The sequence below is a fragment of the Carlito syrichta genome, unplaced genomic scaffold, assembly GCF_000164805.1.
Source record: "Carlito syrichta isolate Samal-C Ts95f unplaced genomic scaffold, Tarsius_syrichta-2.0.1 Scaffold305657, whole genome shotgun sequence".
In the NCBI taxonomy this organism is placed as follows: domain Eukaryota; kingdom Metazoa; phylum Chordata; class Mammalia; order Primates; family Tarsiidae; genus Carlito; species Carlito syrichta.
Window position 1 is genome coordinate 236,392 of NW_007249753.1, and position 11,198 is coordinate 247,589.

General features: G+C 41.1%; 1 pseudogene across 1 annotated transcript; it reads right to left on the reverse strand.

Annotated features, from left to right (window-relative positions):
* Nucleotides 1-9,575: 9,575 nt before the first annotated feature.
* LOC103264455 lies at nt 9,576-10,667 on the reverse strand (annotated as a pseudogene). The gene has a single exon (XR_504571.1). The product of XR_504571.1 is annotated as an oxidative stress-responsive serine-rich protein 1 pseudogene (transcript).
* Nucleotides 10,668-11,198: the final 531 nt, after the last annotated feature.

Consider the following 11,198-nt stretch of genomic DNA (forward strand, 5'->3'; position numbering starts at 1 on the left):
CCATCTTTTGTTAACTTAATTCACAGACCCTCAGAAGAGCAATGTAAGAGGGCAGAGAAAGTTTTTCCTCCCCAACAGTCCACATCAGTCAGTTAAATGGACTGCACGGGCAGGCCCAAAGACAAGGTGCTAGTGAAACACTCAGGGAGAAGGACTGAGGTACCAAAAAAATAGAAACTCTTTCCATGATAAAAAAAAAAATTAGAATGTAATTTTTAAAAAAATCTTTCAGAGAAAGTATATTGCTGTAACTAAACGGAAACTATCAACAAAACAACTCAAGTATAAAAAGCACATTGTGGGCAATCCCCTAGGGTCCCCTCCCACTGTGGGAGCTTTTCTGTCCTCTTAATAAATCCTGCTTTCTCACTTTAAAAAAACACTTTGAGCCGGGCTCGGTGGCTCAGCCTGTAATCCCGCGCCTTTGGGAGGCTGAGGTGGGTGGATTACCTGAGCCCGCGGGTTCGAGACCCGCCTGGGCAGCGAGACCTCATCTCTACAATAAATCAAAAAATCAGCTGGGTGTGGTAGCGCATGCCTGTAATTCCGGCTACTTGGAAGTCTGAGGCGGAAGGATCGCCGGAGCCCAGCAGGTCGAGGCTGCGGTGGCCGGGAGCGGCCACTGCACTCCAGTCTGGGCGACAGAGTCAGACTCCAACTCAAAAAAAAAACAAACAAAAAAAAAACACTTTGTGATATAAAAAGTTTAATCTATATTTAAATTTTTTTGTTGTTGTTGACTTTCTACAAACAGTGCAGAGTTTTATTGTCTGTATAACATTAAAAATTTTAAAATACAGCTTTCGCATGTCATAATTTCTTCTACTTTTCATGAAGGTCAGATTCTTCTAAAGTTGGAGTCAGAATTTATCTTCAAGATAGCCCTTTTAAAGTAGGATTGATGCTTATTCCATGACTGTCCTGTAAGCCCTTGAAGACCTTCCAGTGTGACAAGATACGAACGTGGACAGTGATGATGATCCTGACCTTCTGGAAGCATAGGTAACTGTTTTCGTCTTCGTTTTTAGGTTTCTAGAGTGGATGATGTATCTGCTTCTCAATTAGACATCCTCTAAACATGAACGAGTTCAAGTCAGTCATTCCTAAGCTATCAGTCGATAGTACAGATCAGCAGAATATGCCAATACCTTCAACTTCAGACATGTTCTCAAAAAAGCCATAAAAAAAACAGCCATCTTGATATATCATGAAATTGGAATACTAAATGTAGCCACCACCACCACCCTATGTCCTATGTTTTGTAATTATCAATTCTCCAGTCCCGAAACCAATCCTCATGGTTACCAATACGCCCATCACAATAAACTGGCTGAGGTATCATGTATCGTAATATTCCTTCTTCTATGTATCAAAACTCATACTGAACAATGAGTTCTGGGTTGCAAAAGAGGATTTATTTTTTGCACCTGTCTGTTCATCTTTGTCCACAAGTAAAACAAAAACATTATATTTAAATTTATAACAAGAAAGTGAAATCTGTGTTAACAGATCATTTATGTTGAGGCAAAAGTCTATAAAGCAGCACTGCCCTACTTAGTTTCCTGAGATGGTAACAATGTTCTCTTTCTCCAGCGCCACAAGCCACACATGATTGTTGAACACATGACATGTGGGAAGTGTGACTGAGTGACTTAATTTTATTTTGAATTCAATTTTTATTGTTACTTTTAAATTATTTTATAATTTGCACAAAATAGTGCGTGTTTTGGGGTGATGGTTTAATACATTCACTGTACATGGTAATTAGCATTTCAAACATTTATCATTCATTTGGGTTGAGTACATTCAATAGTCTCTCTCTCTCTCTCTCTCTCGCTATTTGAAAATATATTATACAAGGAGGACCCAAAAAAATCAGAATTATCTTTTAGAGGACGGGCCCTTGTAGTACAGGCTTCCCCACCAGGTAACCATCAGCATCAGAGTACCCGTTAGCATTGTTGTGAGAGGCTGCATTTGGCTACAGTGAATCTTTTTTTTTTTGGAGATTTTTCAACATGTTTGCCCATTTCATAGTAGGTCACTTACAGGGGAACCTGCTCACACCATACTGAGTTTTCAGCAGTTTTTGGTCCAAAATGGCATGACCACTGTGCTTCCCCACTTCCTATTCAGTAGATCCTGTTCAGAACAACTTTTTTTTTGTTTCCCCAGATGAAAAAAACATTTCGCCAATATGGGAGAGGTGAAACAAAAAACAACAGAAGCACTAAAAGGCATCAAACTGATGAGTTCAAAAACTGTTTTGAACAGTGGAAAAAGTGTCTCGATAGATATCTTGCACCAAACGGTGATTGACGTTCAAACATGTGTGAATAAAATATACAATTGTTTATAAACACATTTTGGTTTTTTGGGAGGTCCCCCTCATATATTACTGTTAACTATAGTCATCCTACAGTGCTATAGAACACTAGAACGTATTCTTCTTATTTAACTGTAATTTTTATGCCCTTATCTCTCCTTATGCCTCTTTTCCTTCACCTCTGGTAACCTCCGATCTAGTTCAGCTTTTTTTGTTTCCGCACATGAGTGAGAACATGCTGTGTTTAACTTTCTGTTCCTGGCTTATTTTACCTAACATGTCCTCTAAGCTCACTCATGTTGTCGCAAATGCCAGGATTTTGTTCTCTTTTATAAACTTAGGGTTTTATGAATAGTATTCCATTGTGCATATATGCCACATTTTCTTTATCTATTCATCTATTGTTGAACATTTGGGTTGAGTTCATATCTTGGCAATTGTGACTAGTGTTGCGATAGATATATATAGGTACAGACATTTGTTTTGTATGCTGATTTCCTGGTTTTGGATAAATACCGGTAATGGGATTGCTGGATTTATATGGTAGTTCTATTTGGAGTTTTTTGAAGAACCTCAGTGCTGTTTTCCATAGTGCCTGCACTAGTTTAAATACCCACCAACAGTGTTTAAAAGTCCTCATTTTTGTTGGTACTAATCAACATTTGTTACTTTGGGGGTTTTTATGTTATTCATTCTAATTGGGGTGATTCAATGATATCTTATTTTGCTTTTGATTTGCATTTCTCTAATTAAAATTGATGCGGAACAGTTTTTTATGTACTCGTTGACCATTCTATGTCTTCTGTGAGAAATACCTGTTTAGATCATTTCCCCATTTTAAAATTGGATTGTTTTTATGCTAGTGAGATATGTGAGTTCCTTATATATTCTAGATATAATTTCCCTGCCAGATGAACAGTTTGAAAATTTTCTCTGACTGGGAAGTTTTCTCTGACTGGGCTTGGTGGCTTAGCCTGTAATCCCAGCACTTTGGGAGGCTGAGGCGAGTGGATTGCCTGAGCCTATAGGTTTAAGACCAGCCTGGGCAATTTTGTGAGACCTCATCTCTACAATAAATAAAAAATTAGCCGGGTGTGGTAGCACACACCTGTAGTCCCAGCTACTTGGAAGGCTGAGGTGGAAGGATCACCGGAGCCCAACAGATCAAAGCCGGGGTGACCATGAGAGTGTGCCACTGCACTCCAGCCTGGACAATGGAGTGAGACTCCAACTCAAAAGAAAAAAGAAAATGTTTTCTCCTATTCTGTAGGTTGTCTCTCCACTTAGTTGACCCTTTTTTTAATGCAGACATTGATAGTTTTTTATGATCTCATTTATTTTTGCTTTTGTTTCTGTGCTTTTAAGGGCTTATTCATAAAATCTTTTTTCACACCAATATCCTGAAGACCTTCTCCTATTTTCTTCTAGAAGATCTTACATTTAGGTCTTCAATTCATTTATAGTTGCTTTTGTACAGGGTGAGATATGGTGATGCTAGTTTTATTTTTCTGCATTTGCATATCCAGTTTTCCCAGTAACACTTATTGAAGTGACTGACCTTTGCCCAATGCTCGTTCCTGGCACCTTTGTCAAAGATCAGTTGTTTATAGAAAATGGATTAATTCCTGGGTTCTCTATTCTGTTCTATTGGTCTACATGTCTGTTTTTATTCCAGTACTATGCTGCTTGGGTTACTATTTTTTGTAGTATATTTTGAAATTTGGTAGTGTGATGCCTTCTGCTTTGTTTCTTTTGCTCAGAATTGCTTTGGCTATTTGGGGCCTATTTTGGTTTCATATGACTCTTTAGATTCTTTTTTTATTTCTGTGAAGAATGTTATTGAGATTTTGATAAGGTTTTCACTGAATTCATAGATCACTTTGGGATGTATGATTATTTCAACAATAGTATATCATTCAGTCCATGAACATGAGATGTCATTCCATTACTTTGTGTCTTCTTGCATTTCTTTCATCAGTGTTCTACAGTTTTCTTTGTAGAAATCTTCCACCTATTTGGTTAAATTTCTTCCTAGATTTTTTTTTAATCACTAGTAAAGCACTAGTAAATGGAATTTCCTTCTGATTTTTTTCCAGCTAGTTTATTGTTCATGTATAGAAACAAACTGGCTTTTGTATGTTTATATTATATCCTGCACCTTCACTAAATTCACTTGTCAGTTCTAAGAGATTTTTTTCTGAAGATTCTTTACATTTTTCTGTATATAGGATCATGTCATGTGCAAACAGGGACAATTTGACTTCCTTCTTTCTAATTTGGATACCCTTTATGTTTTTCTTTTCCCTAATTGCTGTGGCTAATACTTTCAGTTCTATTTTGAATAAAAGTGGTACAAGTAGACATCCTTGTCTTGTACCAGATTTTAAAAAGCTTTCAACTTTCCCTGTTAATATGATGTTATCTGTGAGTTTGTCATATATGGCCTTTATTGTGTTGAGGTACTTTCCTTCTATACCTAATTTATTGAAAATTTTTATTATAAACCAAGATTGACTTTAACAAATGACTTCTCTGCATCTATTGAGATGTCCATATAGTTTTTGTTTTTAATTTTGTTGATGTGATATGTGATGTTGATTAATTTTATATGCTGAACCTTCCTTGCATTCCTGTGATAAATCCCATTTGATCATGGTGTGTGATCTTTTTGATGTTCTATTAAATTTGAATTGCTCCTATTCTGCCATGGATTTTTGCATATGTGTTTATCAGGAATGTCGATCTGCAGTTTATTTTGTTGTGTTTATCCTTCTCTGGTTTTGGTGTCAGAGTTATGCTGGTTTCATAGAATGAGTTATGAAGAATTCTCTCCCCTTCAATATTTTAGAGTAGTTTGAAAAGAATTAGCATTAGTTCTTTTTTAAAACATTGATAGAATTCAGCAGTGAAGATGTTCAGGCCTGGGCTGTTATTATTGGAAGACTTTTTATTAGTAATACACTCTTGTTATTTATTGTCTCTTCTGGATTTGTATTTTTTAAAATTAAATCTTGATGGCTGTATGTGTTCAGAAATTTATTCATTTTCTCTAGGTTTTTAAAAACTTATTGGCATATGGTTGTTTACAATAGTCTCTAATGACCTCTTTTATTCCTGCAGTATCAGTTGTGGCATATTCTTTATATCTGATTTTTAATTAATTTACTTTAATATTGACTTTTATTTATTTATTAAATTATTTCATATGTGTGCATATTTTTAGAGATTGTGGTAAACACTTCCAAATTTCCCTGAAGAAAGATTGATTCCAATGCATAATTCTCCTATCTTCCTCTTCCTCTGTGAATAAGAATGTTTGCATCAGTGTATCCTCAAAAACACAACAATCACAATGTTCACATTTTTTATAATGCCTCACTCAGTGCTGGGCACACTGTAGGGGTTTGATTCCAACCACATAAAGTTCCAACAAAAGAAAAGTCCCTCACTCTTGAAGCCATTTATTGTTCTGATAAAGGACGGGGTGAAAAAGGACACTATGTGTGTTGGGGAGGGGAGATAACCTGTGCACTCAGAAAGCTGAAGAAGTTCTGAGACCTGGGTGAGAAGCCTTAAAAAAAGGAAGGGTGCATGAGGAAAACCTAATATGTCCTCTGTGAGCTGAGGGGTCTCAAGTGACAATTATATATCCTTTCCATGCTCCCAGTGCCTACTAAGCCCATGCACAGCAATGAGGTTGTGAGAAGGAATGAATAAATGAGTGTGTTGAAAGACTACAGAAGTTTAAGATCAGCCAAGATTAAACTTTTCTGATTTGGGATTTGGGGATTCAAAGTCAGTTTAAGACTGTGGCCATGCAAGCTTGAGAACTTTTTACTCTGAGTCCTGTTGCTGTAAATGAAAGTAAAGACTGGCTGGGCTCGGTGGCTCAGCCTGTAATCCCACTACTTTGGGAGGCCAAGGCGAGTGGATTGCCTGAGCCCACAGGTTCGAGACCAGCCCGGGCAACTTGGCAAGATCTCGTCTCTACAATAAATCGAAGATTAGCCAGGTGGTAGCACATGTCTGTAGTTCCGGCTACTTGGAAGACTGAGGCAGAAGGATTGCTGGAGCCCAGCAGGATGACGCTGGGGTGGCCATGAGCATGCCACTGCCCTCCAGCCTAGGTGACAGAGTAAGACTCCAACTCAAAAAAAAAAAAAATGGGAGACCAAGCCCAAAGAACCCCTAAGCAAAGAAAATTTAGTTGGACCTCACAAGCGACTCAACCCTGCTTGATTTGCAAAGATAAGTGACACTTAACTTGATTTATTTCTTGTAAATATACATATTAAGGAATTACAGAACTTAAGTTCAACCAGTCAGAAGAGGCCAACAGGCTTATTACATAACTAGGGTCTTTCCACCAGGATAGATGAAATAAGGGAACTGTATAACCGTAACCAATGTAATAGATAGATATAATTTTTGCTTTACTTTTCCTATAACAGCCTCCTTTTGCCTTTTCTCAGTGGAGCTCCTGAACCTCTTCATGTCTGGAGCTGCCTGATTCACAAATCAATGTTTATTCAAATAATCCCTTCAACATTCTATTGTCTAGGTTTACTTTTGACAGTCCCATCTTCTACCCACAGGTAAGCAGAAAAAGCACACAGTCATGGGGTTCCACCTGGGCCCCCACACACCAAAGAAGCAGATGACACAGCTACTGGACATCAGAAATTAAGCCTTCTGATTCTTAGTCCTAGGGACTAAGTGAAGGGGTATGGTCTTGGGCCACGTGCTGGATCATTTCCACTGGAGCCGGTGACTGCAGAGGCGAGATATGGTTGCACAGGAGGAAGCTGAGGGGACATGCCTATGTACTGGAAGGGGGCAGAGCCAGGGGAGGAAGGGGATCTTCAGATGAGGTGATGAGGGGAAGCACCGGGGTGGCCTTAGGAAGCCTGGATGAGGGACTAGGAGTCTAAAGAGAGCTGGTGGTGAGTAGAGATGGCAGGAGAAGAGGCAGAGAGAAGGGTAGAGACAGGAGACATGTGGACAGGGGAAAGAAAAGGCAGCTTGTGTGTGTGTGTGTGTGTGTGTGTGTGTGTGTGTGTGTGTGTGTGTGTGTAAAGGGAGGGAGAGAGAGAGAGAATGTGTGTGCGTACTCTCGTGTGAGAACACAGGCTCCCTTCCCTGACTCCAAACTTTATGCTGAGTCTCAATTTGCATCATTTCCTGTAAAACAAATGTAAGATTACAAGTGGGTCTGTAAGAGGTTATTTGCAGCAGTGAACATAAGTGACCCTTCTGAGTAGCCAAGAGCCTGGGAGAGAGAAAGACAGGAACAGATAAAGAAGGTACTCCAATGAACAAATGAGTAAGAGTTTGTAAGAACCTCTTTGTGATGTTGTGTATGCAAAAAACTAGGATCTGAGATGCCCCTGCTCAGCCTGGGAGCCTCTACCTCTGGGTCTCCGAGCCCAAAGGATTTCAGGAAGGTCTGTACCTGAGGTTCCAGAAAACTCAGTCAAGTCCCCTAGCTGGATCCCTTGCCACAGATGAGCAGCCTCTCCTATGGATCAGATTTGATGGGGAGGCTGGGGAGGGCAGGCAGTCCTCTGCCTCCGTGAGCCTCCCTAAGTGGAGCACTGGGTGGAGCAGCCCTAACTGCCCGAAGTTCCCAGGAAAAGGGCTGCTACTTCTGCTGCTACTGTGGTTCAGGTGAGAGGACAAGGGGACTGACTTGGAGGGCAGGAATGGGTACATGCACAGGAGCTCCAGGTCTTTCCTCTACCTCCCTCCCTGCTTTCCTTACCCAATTGTCTTATTCAGTGTTTTGTGATTTGAAAGGGGAGGAGGTTGAGGCTGACTTAGCAGCTCTTTTCTACAGGTTACTGGCCTGTGAGAGAGGTGGGAGATGTAAGCACATATAAACACAGCACCCTGGAGACTCATCCCAAGGTCACCCCAGTTCTGTCTCTGCCACAGCAGAAGGGGGTCTCTCCTGTGCTAAGAAATGCTGGGCTCATCTACCAAATAATAGAGCTTGGTCATTCTCTTTAGTTTGCAAGGGACAAAGGGATGCAAGAAGAAGGTGTTGCCTTACTCAGAGCCTCAGCTACAGTGGCTGCTGGGTGGGCACTGGGGTGGATGTCTTGGGTTTTCGGCCCTTGACTATCACAACTCTGGGCTCCATTGGGAAGACTGGAGCCCCTGAATTTGGGGAAGGCAGCATGCACTGAGAACCTACTGTGTGCAAGGTACCATCCTGGGGCATAATTCTCACAGCAACCCAAAAGAAGAGTGCAGCTAATTCCACTTGACAAATAAAGAAACAGATGTAAGGTGACCTGATTATATAAGAAAGTAATAGAGAGGGGGTTTTAACCCATGTTTATTTTGACTCCAAAATGTGTGTTCTCTATTCTATCGTCCTGTGAAGAAACTGTCTATGTGTACGTTAGTGGAAGGCTCTGGAGTGAAATTATCAGAAGAGTAAGTAGTGAGCTTAGGGTGAGCAGAGAGTTGGAGAGACTCCACAGCAGCTCTCTCACTTTCTCTGACCCTGAGACACCCTCCTCTACCAGTTCTGCTCTCTCTCCAACAGACCGTGGATCATGAAGGGCACTAAACACATCTTATGCCTAGGCACATACTGCAAGATATTGTAGGCGAAAAAGGAATGATTGTAGCATCCTTTGGTTCAAACTACACTGGAAGTTTATATGTATGTTTGGACAGGTTTCATCTATGGATTTCACATAACTAGTACATTTTAAAATTAAACACCACCAAGAGTGAGCTGAGAGAGCGTGCTATTTAAGAGGTGACTGCAGTGAACCTATTTGTGAAATAAATAACTGCTCACCCTTTTTCAAATATTGGGTTTTCTTTTTTTTTTTTTTTTTTTGCAGGCCAGCTAGTTTATTCAAATTGAATGTAAACCGTAGATCTCTGGCTCAACAATAACATAAGAAACCTTTATAGTCACAATAAATCTTGTGTTAAATCAGAGATGGTTTAAATCAGTCTTATGACTTCTAATATTCTGGGCTGGCAACTACAGTATGACAAATGTTCAGTCCAGTTACAAAACCACATTTATTTCCCTTGGCTACCAAATCTTAAACAGATCTGAAAAATGCACTGTGTTACAAAGGCTTTTACCATAGATGCTGCTGTCAGTCTCAGGTAATTATGGTTTCTTCCTCTCCCAAGAACATTCTAAATGAGAGGGATTTTTCTTTGATCTGCTCATCTTGATGGGGATGTGAGAACTCAGAGTAAGTTTAAAGAATGAAGATTGAGATGCCAAGAAAAGTTTTTATTGCAAGCACAGTGAGCAGAAAGAGATGTCTTCTCACACAAAGTGGCCACAAGGTCTGCCGTTAACTAAATCTCTTTGACAACCCTTCATTGGTTTAAAGCATATGAGTTAGCTTCTTGCTATCAGGTGTACATCATTTCTGCCATGTGGGACATTTTCTTGGGAATATACAAGTAATACTCCATGTAGCCTGATAGGTCCTCAATGGTCACATCATCCACATAGACTCGAGCTTGCTCGGAACAGGATCGGGGAGAGCCAGACAGAGTTCTGGTATGCAGGGACTGAGAGTAGTCCTCAAGCGTGGATCTTTGTTCTGGTGCCAGGGGAGGGACGTTCTGCAGGCCTGAAAAGGAATATACCTCCATATCATGCCATCTCTTACACTGGCATTCCTTGCCTATGCACGCACATGGCTTGCCCTGGTTTAGCTTGGAAACAGACTGAAAGTAAGAGAGATCACTGGCTTTGAGACTTGCTTGGGAGACTTGGGTGGCATCAGAGTCATCTTCCTTCTTACTCTCTGATGAGAGCCTTGGAACCAAAGTTCTCAAAGGCTCAATGATTGCCCCTGTGTGATTAGCATCGAGAGAAGTGGAGCTTTCTCCTGCACTGAACTCTTTAGGGGTTGAAATTCCCAGCCCACTGCTGCCATCAGGGGAGTCAGTCTGGCCTTTGTGCTTGAGTTGGCTGCTGGAAGAAGGTGCTATTGTACTGCAATGTATAAACTTTGGAGGATGAAGGACAGGAGACTTAGACCGTCGACGACGCTGGGTTCTCACTGCTCCTCGTGAAGATTTCCTTGTAGACCCGTGCCAGCTGTCTTTAGATACACATGTACTTTTAGGTTTGGTATCATCTGCTGCTGTTCTGACTGAGGCTCTGACACTTGCACCTTCTCCAACAGACAGAGATGCTATGGATCCAGATGCATCCACTCTTAATTTCTTGAAAGCAGTTTGTAGACTCTCCTCCTCTCCATCCTTGGCTTCAGATTTCATTGTGAAAGTTTTTACACTACTACTGATGTTCCTATTATACTCCTCGTAACCGCGCGGCGCTCAGATAAAGCGGTCTGGCCGGTTCAGCGGGTTTTCTTATCTAACTAAGTTGTTTGTGTTCTGAAATTTCAGAACTTAATGACTTGTGTTTGTGTCTGTGCATCTGCCTTGTTGAGGGCAGGACCTGGGTCTTACCACAAGACTGGGAGTCCCTGAAGACAGAGCTTATCTCTGTCCCATCAGACTAGAAAATACTGTGACGAAAGGGGCTGTGTCTGAGGGAGCTTCAAGTGTAAGGGCTGAGTTTTCTCCATTACAGTGGGGGCTCCCTGAGGGCCACCCCTACCTCCCCCATCAGACTGAAAGTTCTTTGAGGGAGGGTCCTGTGTCCCCCCATCATACTGGGTACTAGCTGTTTGCAGGGACTTTGTATCCCTCATCAACATGGGGGAGCTCCCTGAGAGTCGGGAGTGTTTCCCCTCAAACCATGAGTGCCATGACAGCAGGACAAGCTCCACCTCCTCTCCCTTCACCAACATCTTCAACTTCCAAGATGTCTTCTTCCTCCTGTCTCGGCCAACCTTGCTCAACACTGCCT